This window comes from Macrotis lagotis, chromosome 2, assembly GCF_037893015.1.
Source record: "Macrotis lagotis isolate mMagLag1 chromosome 2, bilby.v1.9.chrom.fasta, whole genome shotgun sequence".
In the NCBI taxonomy this organism is placed as follows: domain Eukaryota; kingdom Metazoa; phylum Chordata; class Mammalia; order Peramelemorphia; family Peramelidae; genus Macrotis; species Macrotis lagotis.
The window spans coordinates 230,414,429-230,428,316 of record NC_133659.1 but is presented as its reverse complement, the minus strand read 5'-3'; the positions used below and the strand labels follow the sequence as shown (position 1 = coordinate 230,428,316).

At 34.5% G+C, this 13,888-nt stretch overlaps 1 protein-coding gene across 8 annotated transcripts in view; it reads left to right on the top strand.

The window, feature by feature from the left end:
* GAS7 (growth arrest specific 7) overlaps positions 1 to 13,888 on the top strand; it is a 271,230-nt gene that overhangs the window by 153,000 nt on the left and 104,342 nt on the right. The gene's annotated exons all lie outside the window — the stretch shown is intronic.

Here is a 13,888-nt window from a genome sequence, read left to right as displayed (position 1 = left end):
AAATATAAAATGATAAAGAACAAAAAAGACTTAAAACCAAAAATAACAGCCTGCAAAGAATCCTCTGAGGGAAAATGGACTTTTGATGAACAAAGGATTTGTGAACATTTCCAAAGAAAAGATAAAAACCAATAGCAACTTTGAGATAGAAATCTGAATCTAAAGAAACCTAGAAAGACAAATTTATTTGAACAGTTAGAAAGAGTTGTAGCACAATATCATGTGAGCATTCTAATAGTGAGAGAATAAATGTTTTTAAATTGTATTTAGAACGTTAAATAAGAAAAACAGAAGTGATAAGAGATAAATTGTCTCATTCTCCCTGCCCCCCCCCCCCCAAGGTTTTGAAAGGGGAAAAGAGAAGAGAGAGTAAAAGGAATATACTAGTGTTGAAAGGAGGAAGAAATGGCAGGAACTTTCTAATTCTCATCACTTGGTATAAGAAGAAATGCAAATATGGAAGAAGGAGTCAAAAAGAGTCTTAAATGAAATAGACTTGAATACACAAAGTTAGGTGTCTTTTTTCCCCCATGTAGGTTTAAACTCATCTTCAGGTTAAGCCTGAACAATTCATGTAGTCTTTTGGGATATTGTATTCTAGGATCTCTCACAAGAGAAAAACATAAAACAATTGGGGAGGGGGGGTAGGTGATGGAGGTTAAGAAGATTAATAACCCTGAAGAAAATAGTTACAACAAAACAAAATTAGAGAAGAAATAGAATTTAAGATGTTGCCTGAGTCATACCTTTAGACATCAATTGTTTTAAACAAATTTTTTAAATTGAACAATTAAAAATAGTTTATATATGCAAAGAAATGTTATAATATCTTAGGGAATGACAAGTGATAGTTTCAGATAATCTTGGATAACATTACCATGTCCCCTTTCCAAAATGCCACTTCCTACCCCCCACTGTTCCAATTTTGTTTTATATATGGATTTTCCCCATTACAAAATAAGGTCCTTTAATGTATGGACAGATTTTCTTTTTTAATTTATTTTTTATCCTCATCATTTAGCACAGTATCTAAACACATGGTAAGTAGTTCTTTTATTAAAGATGTACTAGAGTGTTGTCTACATGACTGAAGAGATAGGGATATATTCAAGAAATGTTGAAGAGAAAAAAATTATAAGATTAGACAAATGATTTTACATGTAAATGTTGGGGACTGGGAGGATAGTAATTAAGTTCAAAAGAGTTGGTTCAAAAATGATAGAGCAATAGTCCAGCAGGCTTAATGAATATCAGTACATAAATATTATCAAAGTGGATACAACAAAAATATTGTACAGTGATCTGATTGGATTTCTACAAAATGTAGAATTGATTCAATATTGGGAAAATGATAAATATAATAGACTATAGTGATAGCAAGAATTTTTAGAAAGTCATATAGGGGCAGCTAAGTGGTACAGTGGATAGAGCACCAGCCCTGGAGTCAGGAGTACCTGAGTTCAAATCCGGCTTCAGACACTTAATAATAATTACCTAGTTGCATGGCCTTGGGCAAGCCACTTAACCCCATTGCCTAGCAAAAAAAAAAAAAACCAAACCTTAAAAAGAAGTCATATGATTATATCAATACCTGCAGAAAAGGCTTATTGAGACAAGTACAACACCCATATCTATTAAAAACAAAACTAAAAATCTAGATCAATAAATGAGCCTTTTATTAATATGATAAATATTATCTACAACCAATATGGTAAATATTATCTACAACCAAGAACTTCCATAACATATTCCCATTTCTGGCCCCTTGAGTCAAGCAGAACATTATTAAATCCCCTTCCTAGGTATATCCTTTCACATATAGTACTTAAAACCAATAATCATATTTCTTTGAGTCATCTTTTATAAACCGTCCTGTATCTTGCGTGTCATTCAGCCTTAGTGAATCTCTTATTACCTTGTGATTAAATAGGTTACTGTGTTTTACATTTAAAGTTGGCTCTTAGAGAGAGAGACACACAGACACAGACATAAAATTTAAAGAACCTATTTTGAAGTCACTATCTCCATAGAAAATATTGACAAAGTCCAGGGAATAGTAATGAAGAACAGCAATAAAAGAACTCTGAGACAGAAATGGTGACCTTTTATTTAAGACGAAATCATTAAAATAGAGGATTTTGGAGGAAATCTTAATTAATTACTAAGTAGCCATTGAGATTAAATTGTATGGAATTAATTTCTCAAGATCCATGTGGTATTTTTGCTTTAGTGGATCACAGGATCTTAGGTTTAGAACTATGCAAAGCCTTAATGCTCCTCTCTTCCAAGCCTCTTATTTTACAGATGCAGTGCTTTTCCTAGTAAAACATCTCCATAGTGAAGTCATGATGTCCATTTGAGCCTCCTAAAATGAAGAGTTTCAAGAATTTCAATATTTTGATATATCAGAAAAATACATGGAACAGTAGAATATCAAAACTGTAAGAAACCTTAAAGATTTCTCATCTCTTAGCCAAAACCTTATATTGCAAACTGAATCTTATGAGTGACTTGCCCAAATTCGCTTATGTAGCAATTTTAAGGAATGTTTCTTAGGTAATAATTAGTACTGTCCATTGAGAAGTAGTTAAGAGCTAGAGTAAGAGGAAGATACGGCATTTCCAGCTCTTACTATCTTCCTCACATAGATTTTTATTTGTTCTTTTCTTATGGTCTCATGTATTTTAAAGTTTTCTTAGTTATGAATATGTCGAATTCCTTCTCATTATTTATAGGTTGTATAAGAGCAAACCATCTTCTTAGCTTAAGCCTAGCACAGTATTTTGTGTTCTGAAGGCAAGTAATTATTAAATGTTTGATTTGAATTTCAAGTTCAGATTGAAGAATGCTAGATGTAAAATTGAGTTGAGATCAGAGAATACTAGATTTGGAAGGGACTTTAAGAAACAATTCATATAGTTAAACTTCTCATTTTTGAGAGGAAAAAAGTGACACTCCTAAAATAGGAGAAGGTTCAAAATGACTATAGCAGAGACACAATCTAATCCAAGTCTTCTGATACCAAACCCTATACTGTTTTTCATTAAGACAGGCTTCTACCGAGACCTTGGTTGCTGTATTGTTTGAATGGAGAGGCAGATTATCAGAGCAAGGAAAATAGAATTTATGGTCACTAGTGGGAAGAAAAAACTTGAGGGACTTCCTTTTTTGTATTCTTTGAATTCACATGAAAAGAACCATATTTGAGACGAGAGAGAGAATGGAGTTGAGTGGAGGAGCATACAACATACTCTGATATATTCTATGTTTAGCTTACTACTGCCCCCTAGTACTATCTGAAGAAGCACTTTTAGATTTAAAAAGTTCTACCATCAAGACAAAATAACGAAGTAGAACAAATTTGGTTTTGGTCCCCTGCACTTTTATTTCCCTTCTTCTTCCAGAAATTATCTTGATTTTTCACTTGATAGTCATCTAGTTAAGATCTCAACTAGGATTCTCTCTCTCTCTCTCTCTCTCTCTCTCTCTCTCTCTCTCTCTCCCCCTCCCCCCACCCTGTGTGTTTCTCTGTGTGTGTGTATACATTTTAATATATGAATTCCTGAGAAGAAAAATATCTCAAGACTTTTGGGTCTTGAAGAAACTGATATCTAATGGTAGTTTATCAGTCATCTTTGTAAGACAAATGTTTTAGACCAGAGTCTTTTCAGGTTACATCATAGAAGTTGGCAGCTACTCATAAGGTTCTTCATCAATCAAATAAATCTTTACATTCTATCTCCCAATAGGTCTCTAACAGATATAGAACCCCACCATCCTCATTTTTATTATTCTGTACTCCAATTAGGTGTTCCTTTATAAGAAACTGTTACCTTATAGTTAATGTGTGCCTTTACTACTCATTTGAGTCTTTGGTTAAAATTATCTTTTCCCTACCTAGATGGTAAACATATGGGGCATGGAGGAGGGACCTTAATAACGGGCCTTTATTACCTGTGCAATTCATTCTTTTGGTATAATCTATGCTCATGAAAACATTTTTGATGATGATAATCATACAGTTTGATATCAGATGAACCCTGGTTGTCATACATTAATTTCTAACCTTGTTACCTAGAAGACCAGTTATTGTTCATAAAGAGTTAAGGGGTTTTCAGGCAGACTAATCATTAAATTAATAGCATGAAGTCCTTAGTGTCTTTGTAATTTTCGTTCTTAAGATTTACTTTTATTTTTTTAAGGCAATGGGGTTAAGTGGCGTGCCCAAGGCCATATGCCTAGGTAATTATTAACTGTCTGAGGTTGGATTTGAACCCAGGTACTCCTGACTCCAAGGCTGGTGCTCTATTCACTGTGCCACCTAGCTGCCCCTCTTAAGATTTATTTCTTTTTAGGTTTTTGCAAGGCAAATGGGGTTAGTGGCTTGCCCAAGGCCACACAGCTAGGTAATTATTAAGTGTCTGAGGCCGGATTTGAACCCAGGTACTCCTGACTCCAGGGCCGGTGCTTTATCCACTACACCACCTAGCTTCCCCCCCTCTTAAGATTTATTAATGGTAATTTATAGCATAGCCATCCACTGCAAAATGTTTGGTAGTTCCACAATTGTAAAAGTCACTTGTATTTTAAAATAATCAGATTCAGAGTTGAAAGGTATCTTTAGAATAAGGAAATGGAGTTCCATAAAAGTCTATCTGTATTTTTATTGCTTTCATCTATCTAGTGATCTATTTCTATAGATAGATCTTTTCTCAGCATGATCAGGAAGATGTCTCAGTGGATAGAGCAATGACCTTGGAGTCAGAAGGACCAGAGGTAACTTCTGACCTCAGACATTTAGGAGCTGTGTAATCTTGGGCAAATCACATAACCCTGATTGCCTTGCATCCAGGACCAGTTTGAATTGTCCTGATTCATATCTGGCCACTGGACCCAAATGGCTGTGGAGGAGAATGTGAGGCTAGTGACTTGGCAAAGCACCCCCTCACTCACACCCAATTCATGTGCTCATTCTGGCATCATCTCCCTGATGTCATATTCTTGTTTGAGAATGAAGGACAAACACCATCAAATTTGTCAGGATCACATCTTTTTTTTTTTATTTCTGCAGCTTATTTAATATTAGAATTAATTGTCTTTTGATAGAAGTTGCTTTTTCGTTCAATTTTTTGTTTTCAATTTTTTTCTGAGATGAAATTGTTTAAATGAACTCTTTCTTATTCTTTATAAATTTCTTATATTTGTAAATGTCCATCCATTTATTGGAGTTATCAGATTTATTGCTAAATAATTGGGGTAATTGGTTTCTAATAATTTACTTAATTTTGTTCTTTTGTTTTGAATTTTTCTTTTTTATTTATGATAGTTAATCTGGTTTTTCTCTTTATTCTTTGAGTCAAATGAGTTGATTTTTTAAAGCTATTACATTTATTTATCAGTGAACAATTATAATTTTATTAATCTCTTTTTTGAGTATTGAAAAATATATTTTGGTATTTAATTAGGTTTTCTTTTATGTGTTACTTTCCTTTCTTCCCTTCTCCCACCCCAGTTACATGCATAAATGTGTGTAAAGATGATTAACAAGATTGTTTTATCTTAATCATCCAAATTTTGGAATGTGTTCTCATTGCTGTTATTTTCTTTTATGGAAGTAATTGTTGTTCCTATGATTTCTTCTTTGACCTAACAGCTATTTAAGAGGATAGTTGAGACTTTCTTTTCAATATATCTTTATTGTTACCAAGTTATGATATGTTTAAAATTTCTGGTTTTCTGAATTCGTTAGATTTTTATGCTCTAGTATTTATTTAAAAGTTTTTACATACTGTTGAGAAATATTTACCTTCTTTTATTCTCACTAAGTATTTAGGTCTTAATGGTCTTATACTCTTCTTTGTGTTTGTATATGTATGTTAAATATTGATATTCATCATCTATGGTGTCTTTAAGCATATGGTTTGCCTATTTGTCTCTTTTTTTAGAAAGACTTTATTTATTTTGAGTTTTACAATTTTTCCTCATTCTTGCTTCACCCCCCCCCACTCCCCACAGAAGGTAGTTTGTTAATCTTTACATTGTTTCCATGGTACACATTGATATAAGTTGAATGTGATGAGAGAGAAATCATATCCTTTAAGAAAGAAAAATAAAGTATAAGAGATAGCAAAATTACATAATAAGATAACTTTTTTTATCCAGAATTGAAGATAATAGTCTTTGGTCTTTGTTCAAACTCCACAATTCCTTCTCTGGATACAGATGGTATTCTCCATTGCAGATAGCCCCAAATTGTCCCTGATTGTTGCACTGAAGGAATGAGCAAGTCCATCAAGGTTGATCATCACCCCCATGTTGCTGATAGGGTGTACAATGTTTTTCTTGTTCTGCTCATCTCACTCAGCATCAGTTCGTGCAAATCCTTCCAGGTTTCCCTGAATTCCCATCCCTCCTGGTTCCTAATAAACAATAGTGTTCTATGACATACATATACCACAGTTTGTTAAGCCATTCCCCAACTGAAGGTCATTCACTTAATTTCTAATTCTTTGCCACTGCAAACAGGGCTGCTATGAATATTTTTGTATAAGTGGTGTTTTTACCCTTTTTCATAATCTCTGCAGGATATAGACCTACTAGTAGTATTGCTGGATCAAAGGGAATGCACATTTTTGTTGCCTTTTGGGCATAATTCCAAATTGCTCTCCAGAAAGGTTGGATGAATTCACAGCAATGTATCAGTGTCCCAGATTTCCCACATCCCTTCCAACACTGATCATTGTCCCTTCTGGTCATATTAGTCAGTCTGAGAGGTGTCAGGTGGTACCTCAGAGATATTTTAATTTGCGTTTCTCTATTAAGTAGCGATTTAGAGCAATTTTTCAATGGATCGCTTTGATTTCCTCACCTGTCCATTTGTCAATTGGGGAATGGCTTGGTTTTTTTTTGAAAATTTGACTCAGTTCTCTGTATATTTTAGAAATGAGTTGTCAGAAATATTAGTTGTAAAAATTGCTTCCCAATTTACTACATTTCTTTTGATCGTGGTTACAGTAGTTTTGTCTGTGCAAAAGCTTTTTAATTTAATGTAAACAAAATTATCTAGTTTGTTTTTAATGATGTTCTCTATCTCTTTCTTGGTCTTAAACTGCTTCCCTTTCCATAGATCTGACAGTTATACTACTCCTTGATCATCTAGTTTGCTTATAATATTGGGTTTTTATGTCTAAATCCTGTATCCATTTTGATCTTATCTTTGTATAGGGTATGAGGTATTGGTCTAATCCAAGTTTCTTCCATACTACGTTCCAATTTTCCCAACAGTTTTTATTGAATAGCTGGACACTTTGGGTTTAACAGAAGATTACTATAATCATTTCATGCTATTGTACCTAGTCTATTCCAAAGATCCACCACCCTATTTCTTAGCCAGTCCCAGACAGTTTTGATGACTGATGCTTTATAATATAAATTTTAGATCTGGTAGAGCTGAGCCACCTTCTTTTGCACTTTTTTCTTACAATCTTTTTCTAACTCATTAAAGTAATTTTTTTGGAATTTTGATTGGTAGGGCACTAAACAAGTAGTTTAGTTTGGGTAGAATTGTCATTTTTATTATATTAGCTCAACCTATCCATGAGCAGTTGATGTTTGCCCAGTTATTTAAATATGATTTTATTTGTGTGAGAAGTATTTTGTAATTGTTTTCAAAAAGTTTTTGAGTCTTCCTTGGCAGGTAGACTCCTAGGTATTTTATATTATCTGAGGTTACTTTGAATGGGATTTAACTTTCTAGCTCTTTCTGCTGTATCTTGCTAGTCATTTATAGAAATGCTGAGGACTGATGAAGGTTTGTTTTATATCCTGCAACTTTGTTAAAGTTGCTAATTATTTCTAGTAGTTTTTCAGATGATTTTTTGGGATTCTCTGGGTATACCATCATGTCATCTGCAAGGAGTAAGAGTTTTGTCTCTTCCTTCCCAATTCTAATTCCTTCAACTTCTTTTTCTTCTCTTATTGCTGAGGCTAGCATTTCCTCTATATTCCCACAAACTCACTTCTCATTTAATAACAATAACTAACATTTATATAGTGTTTTCTATGTTCCAGGTACTGTCTAAACCCTTTAGAATTATTATCTCATTTGTTCTTCAAAACAACTCTGGGAAGTAGGGATTATTATAATTCCCATCTTACAAATGATGAAACTGAGGGAGGCAGTGTTTAAGTGATCACTTACCCAAGTGTCACATGGAGAATAAATACCTATGACTGGATTTAAGCTCAGATCTTCCTGACTCTGGGTCCAACATTCTATCCATTGTGCCACCTGACCAGGTTACTGAGCCACTCTAGGTGTTAGTTTTGTTATCTGTATATTGAGGTATTTGTATTAGATGAACTGTGTACTTCCTTTTAATTATAAGTCTATGGTTTTATTTAATTTACAAAAATCACTGTTCTTCACAACTTGTATCCTTTGCTTTAGATCACCTATTCCTAGTAAATATTAACTTTTTCCCTAATTTTCCACTTTAATATTCCATTGATTTCAGTTACTATCTCTGATATGACTGAAAAATGTTTTCACTTCCAAAGCTTCATTATTGAGGGATTGAGAAAGAGAAAATAAATATTACTTTTTTTCTTCCATTCTGTTTTTCCTCCAATATTTTGGAAAATGTGATGTCCTTTCCTAATCTTTTCCTCTGTATCCTTTTCTTTCAGCAATCCTCCAGTTAGGTAATTTTGAACAATATCAAATTGATTCTAATTTATTTTTTGGAAGGTGGTAAGGCAATTGGGATTAAGTGACTTACCCAGAATCACATATCTAGTGTCAAGGTTTGAGGTCAGATATGAACTCATGTTCTTCTCTGACTCCAGAATACATATGCTCTATCTATTGCACCACCTAGTTGTCCCTTAATCTTATTTTTAGACAGGACTTGCTACTTCATTAGTGTAGTGAACTTCAAATGAGGAGGTTTCCTCTCCCCATGCTGGCAATCATCTAGTCTACAACCTATTATTCCTAGAAAGCTACCTAGACCACTAAGGGGTTAAGTGACTTGTCCTGAGTCAGTCTGTATTCCAGAGTTGAGACTTAAATTCATTTTCTTGACTCTGAGGTTGGGCCCTCTAACAGCTATGCCATATTAAAATTTTAACTTGAATAGGCAAATATTTAAGGATAGCAAGCCACAGCTCCAACATAAGGAGGATATTAAAAAAGCATGACATTCATAGACCCAGTACAAACATGGGAATATAATTAAATAAGAAATTCAACAAATATTTATTATCATGGACACTGTGGGGGATGGTTTGGGGAAGCACTACATAGAGTAAGGGAAGAGGACTAGTATCTATTCTCAAGAAAATAGAGGAGAGGAAAAAGGAAAATAAAACTTGTAGAAGAGCTTTCAATATTCAGTTTGTGTGCTCAAGGAGACGTTGTTTCCCCTTTGGAGAATCAGATTGATAAAGCATTTCAGGTTGGATCTTGTGATATTCATCAGGTAGAAATCAGATGGAAAGTCATTCCATTCAGGCACAGGGTAGTAACTAATCCTCATATGACAAATGGGATTAATAATAAGACCAACCCCCAGGGTTATGGTGTAGATAGATGCAATGAGATAATCTTCTTTACAAACCTTAAAGCACTTTATAAATTCTATTCTATTTTATAAAATAGAGATAAAAATGGTACCTACCTTTCATAGTATTTGTGAGGAAAAAATGTGATATTTGTAAAATGCTTTGCTAACCTAAATATTAGCTTTCCATTTTAATAAGCACATAGGAACCAAAAGTCTAGTATTCCTAGATTGGTTTATTAACTAGGTTTCTGGGGGGGGAAAGACAGGATGGAAAAACACCTGTCTTCTAAAGGAGACAATAGGAAGAATGAACAAAAGCTTCTGTAATTTCATTTGACCTAATCTACTATCCCAGTTTGTATGGGCACTTCTTGCAGTTGGGCAAGAGAGATTGGAGGAAGAGATTTATTTTCTCTTTCTTGAGGAATGGACCCCAGACCTCAGCTTTTCAATTCAGGTATCCTTTTGAAGAAAACATTTGGAAAGAAGACAAACTGGAGGGGACCAAATCTTTTATCAAGTCAAGTGAAATAGCATTTCCTTGTTAAATACTTCCTGTAGTCAAGCACTTTGTTTTGTGGTTGGTAAAAGTTAGCTTTACTATCTGGTAATTCATCTGTTGTTGTTTCTCCTTCATTCTCAAAGAAAACCATGATATCAGAGAGGTGATGCCATCAGATGCAAATGAATTGGATTAAAGTGAGGGGGGCACAGTGCAAAGTCACTAGCTTCACTTTCTCCTCCAGAGCCATCTGGGTCCCATGGCCAGATATGGATCAGGACAACTCAAAATTGTCATCTATCCTTAAAAGGGAATATGGGACCAGTTGTTCTATCATAATAATACCCTCTACAAGTAGTTACAGTCCACACTCATTAGCAGGATTAAAGCCTAATCATCTGTTTATCCCTATTAATATTGCTTGGAAGTCAGGGTGACAACTACTTTGAATAAAATGGTAGTTGGACTGTGGGTAGACTCTACTGGTATTTCTAAGTGAGAAAAAGGAAATGCTTTTCTTTTAAGATCAAAGGAAAAGTTTTTGCTATCTTGAGCACCACCTAACAGTATGCTGCTTCCAAGATAAACAGGAAGCACAAATTTTGTCTATTTTTTTTTAATGTCCCTGAGAGTTTTATAAAGAGTAATCCTTCCACTTAAAAAAGATAGGGACCATGTGCTGCTACTAAGATCCAGGCAGTAGAGACCCTACTTTACTGTGTTTGTTTTCTTTTTTAATCTTACTGAGTGATCTGTAAGCATGAATCCTTCCCCTTAAAAACTCTTTGAGAGCTCACCCTTGGCAATCTCTCACATATTGTTATAGTTCTGAAGGATTCTCCAAGGAGTTGTGGTTACACCTGGTTGGAAGAGGAGCCGATCCTGTCACTGTATAAAGAACTTTACAAGGAGTTGTGGTTTCTTGCCAGTTCCATGCTTGTTTTTACTGCTGTTGCCTGCGGGCATGGGAAGGAAAGGGATTTCTCTCCTTTAACAGCCTTTGCTTTTGCCTTGTTTTTGTCTTTTTTCTTAGTTATCAGAACATCTCCATATTCTTTATGCTTGTCTTTTTCTCACTTAGCAATCCACAGACCAACCACCATTTTATCCAAAGTTGTAGTTGTCCTGACTTTCTAGCAATATTAATGGGGATAAAAGGATAATTAGGCTTTTAGAAGTCTCCCTTCCCCCCCCCCTCCCCTCTGTCTCTCTCAAACCTAAGTCATTTTCTGACCTCCCTGAACCTTCCTTTACAGGAAATTGTTAGAAGCAGTTAAGTTAAGCCCAAGTGACATCATCTTCATCACCACTAGCATTATTATTTTGTCTTCTGTGCCAGGCAACATGCTAAGCACTGTACAAATACTAACTTAATTGATCCTTACAACAACCTGGAGGTAGGTGCTATTATTATCACTTTGAGGAAGCTGAAGCAAACAGGTTAATTGATTTGAACAGCATTACATAATTAGTAAGCATCTAAAACTGGATTTGAACTCACATTTCCCTGATTCCAGGTCCACCTGTGTTCAAACTTTACCTTTGAAAGTATTTAATGGAATATACATCACTCTCACCATAGGCCCACTGCCTCTCTTCTAGGGAGCAGCAAAGTGGTACTTTTTGCCCTGTTATTTGCTTTCCATAATGGTTATTTCAATTATTCTTATAATTAATCATTTTAATTATCAGTTTGGATATTGTTTAGTGTTCTTTTTATTATAAATATTTCTTTTTGTATTGTAAATGACTGCTTTTTGTTGTAACTTAACCACTAGGTGGCATGGGTGAGTAAGGGAAATTGGGCTGTCAGTCATTCCTGAGTCAAAGTACCCATCCAGAGACATGCTTAGACTTCAACCACTCACTCTTTTATCACTTCTCCATCTGCTCAGAGGATGATCTGCTCCTCCTAAGCAACTTATATCCTCTCTTTTCATAAGGCATTCTTTCAAATCCAAGCATCACTATAGGAAAAGGGAAATACCTTCCTAAGCTCTCAATAGATTTTGGAGTTATTATTGTTATCTACCTTTCTGTTTATCTACTTGTGTGTATGTGTGTATTTATTTATTTTGCTATTCATTCATCATTTTTGTTTGTATATGAGTTTTTTAATTATTTGCATACTTAAACACTTCATTTCTGGGTCTTTCATTTTGCCTCCCTGATTCAGCTCCATAAACCAAATATTTCATCTCTAAAACAAGAAAGCCTCTTTCCTATCCCTTTATCTGGGTAACTAATAACACAAGGTATAAATTCTGATGGTTAACAAAGTTTTTTATGGCCTTTAATTAAATTCAAATTTTAAAGTAAAGAACAAACTTGCTTCCACATCTGACTACTTTGACTAATAATTAAGAGGGAATAGGCAATTTTACCATAAAGTGAAAGAAGCTATGGGAACAATTTCAGTAATCCGGTTGGTTCTTACCATCTCTGGGTTGCAGTTCCTTATATTGGTGATATGTATCCATCTCATACTGGCAGATCTTCATGGCTTATGTCACGTTTGTTGTTCCCTATCAAGTCTCAAAGACATCTTTCAGCTTATAATGGTTTGTTCCTCTATTCTTTTCCTCTTCTCTTGCTTGCTAAATTACTCCAGTTCTTTACCTACAAACCCTTTTATAAAGGTCAATGTTTGTAACTCTGTGGGCATTCTGCCCTATTGTCAAATCTAAATCCCTATTGGAGTTTAGAAAATTCTTGAGTAAAGACTTGTTTTGTCATCAGTTTTTCCCTCCAGGTCCCCTGGCTCCACAGCCAAATATTTTGGTAGAGCTTAAAAGGTAGATTATAGGTAGTCATTATGCTATTATCTTTATTCTGCTTGCTTTGTTTTGAATTAATTATTATGTAGCATTTTGTTTTTCTACAATATTTTTCTGATTCATTGTTGATTATGGTATAATAGCATACTATTATAGTGACATTCTGCAATTTGCTCAGCTAATTCCCTATTGAAGATTGCCCATTTTATGTATGATTTTTTTGCTACCACAAAAAATGTTGCTATATTTTGATATGCAGAAGAATTTATTTTCTGCCCTTAACTTCTTTAGATTAGGGCAAATTGTAAGATCACTGGGTTAAAGGGTATGGACAGATTAGTGACTTTTATTGCACAGTTCCAAGTTGTTTTTTCTCAGAATATTTGATCATGAAAATTTATGTTCAATTGGGAAAGCAATATGGTTGTAATGTAAAAAATACTGGATCTAGAGTCAGAGAATGTGGGTTTAAATTCTAATTCTAATACTTTATTATGTTAGGCAAATTATTTACTGAATATTTTGCTGAAGAGGTTGATGCCTGAACAAAAGCAGGTAGATAGTTTTGGCAAAAACTGAAAAACTTTATGATGTTAAGCAGTGATCAAGATATCAACGGGAAATAATAGTAAATGAGTTCTTCTACCCTTAGACTTTATAAAAATCCAGCCAGTAGCCCAAAGGAAATAAGTTGGCCAACAAAATCAATGTCAGGCAAATAAGTCAGAAACTTCCCAGCAAATGACCAATGTAGACTACATGAATTTCTGCTTATTAAAAATTAAGAGAAATTTCTAGAAAAAATGCCCAGTGGTTGGTAACCCACTATAGGGATCTTGGAAGCCATAGAAACAGGAGTGACTATTGAATTAGGAATGGAGACAAGAGGATGCTAATCCTGGGAAATTAAAACCATCACAGGAATTCTGGGGATCTAAACCAAGAATAGGGAGAGGCTGACCAAAAACCCAAGAAGGAGTAGAATGACTAGGAAAGATAGTCTTAGTTTAGAAACTAAGGCTAGAGAGGGTAAATGCCACTTA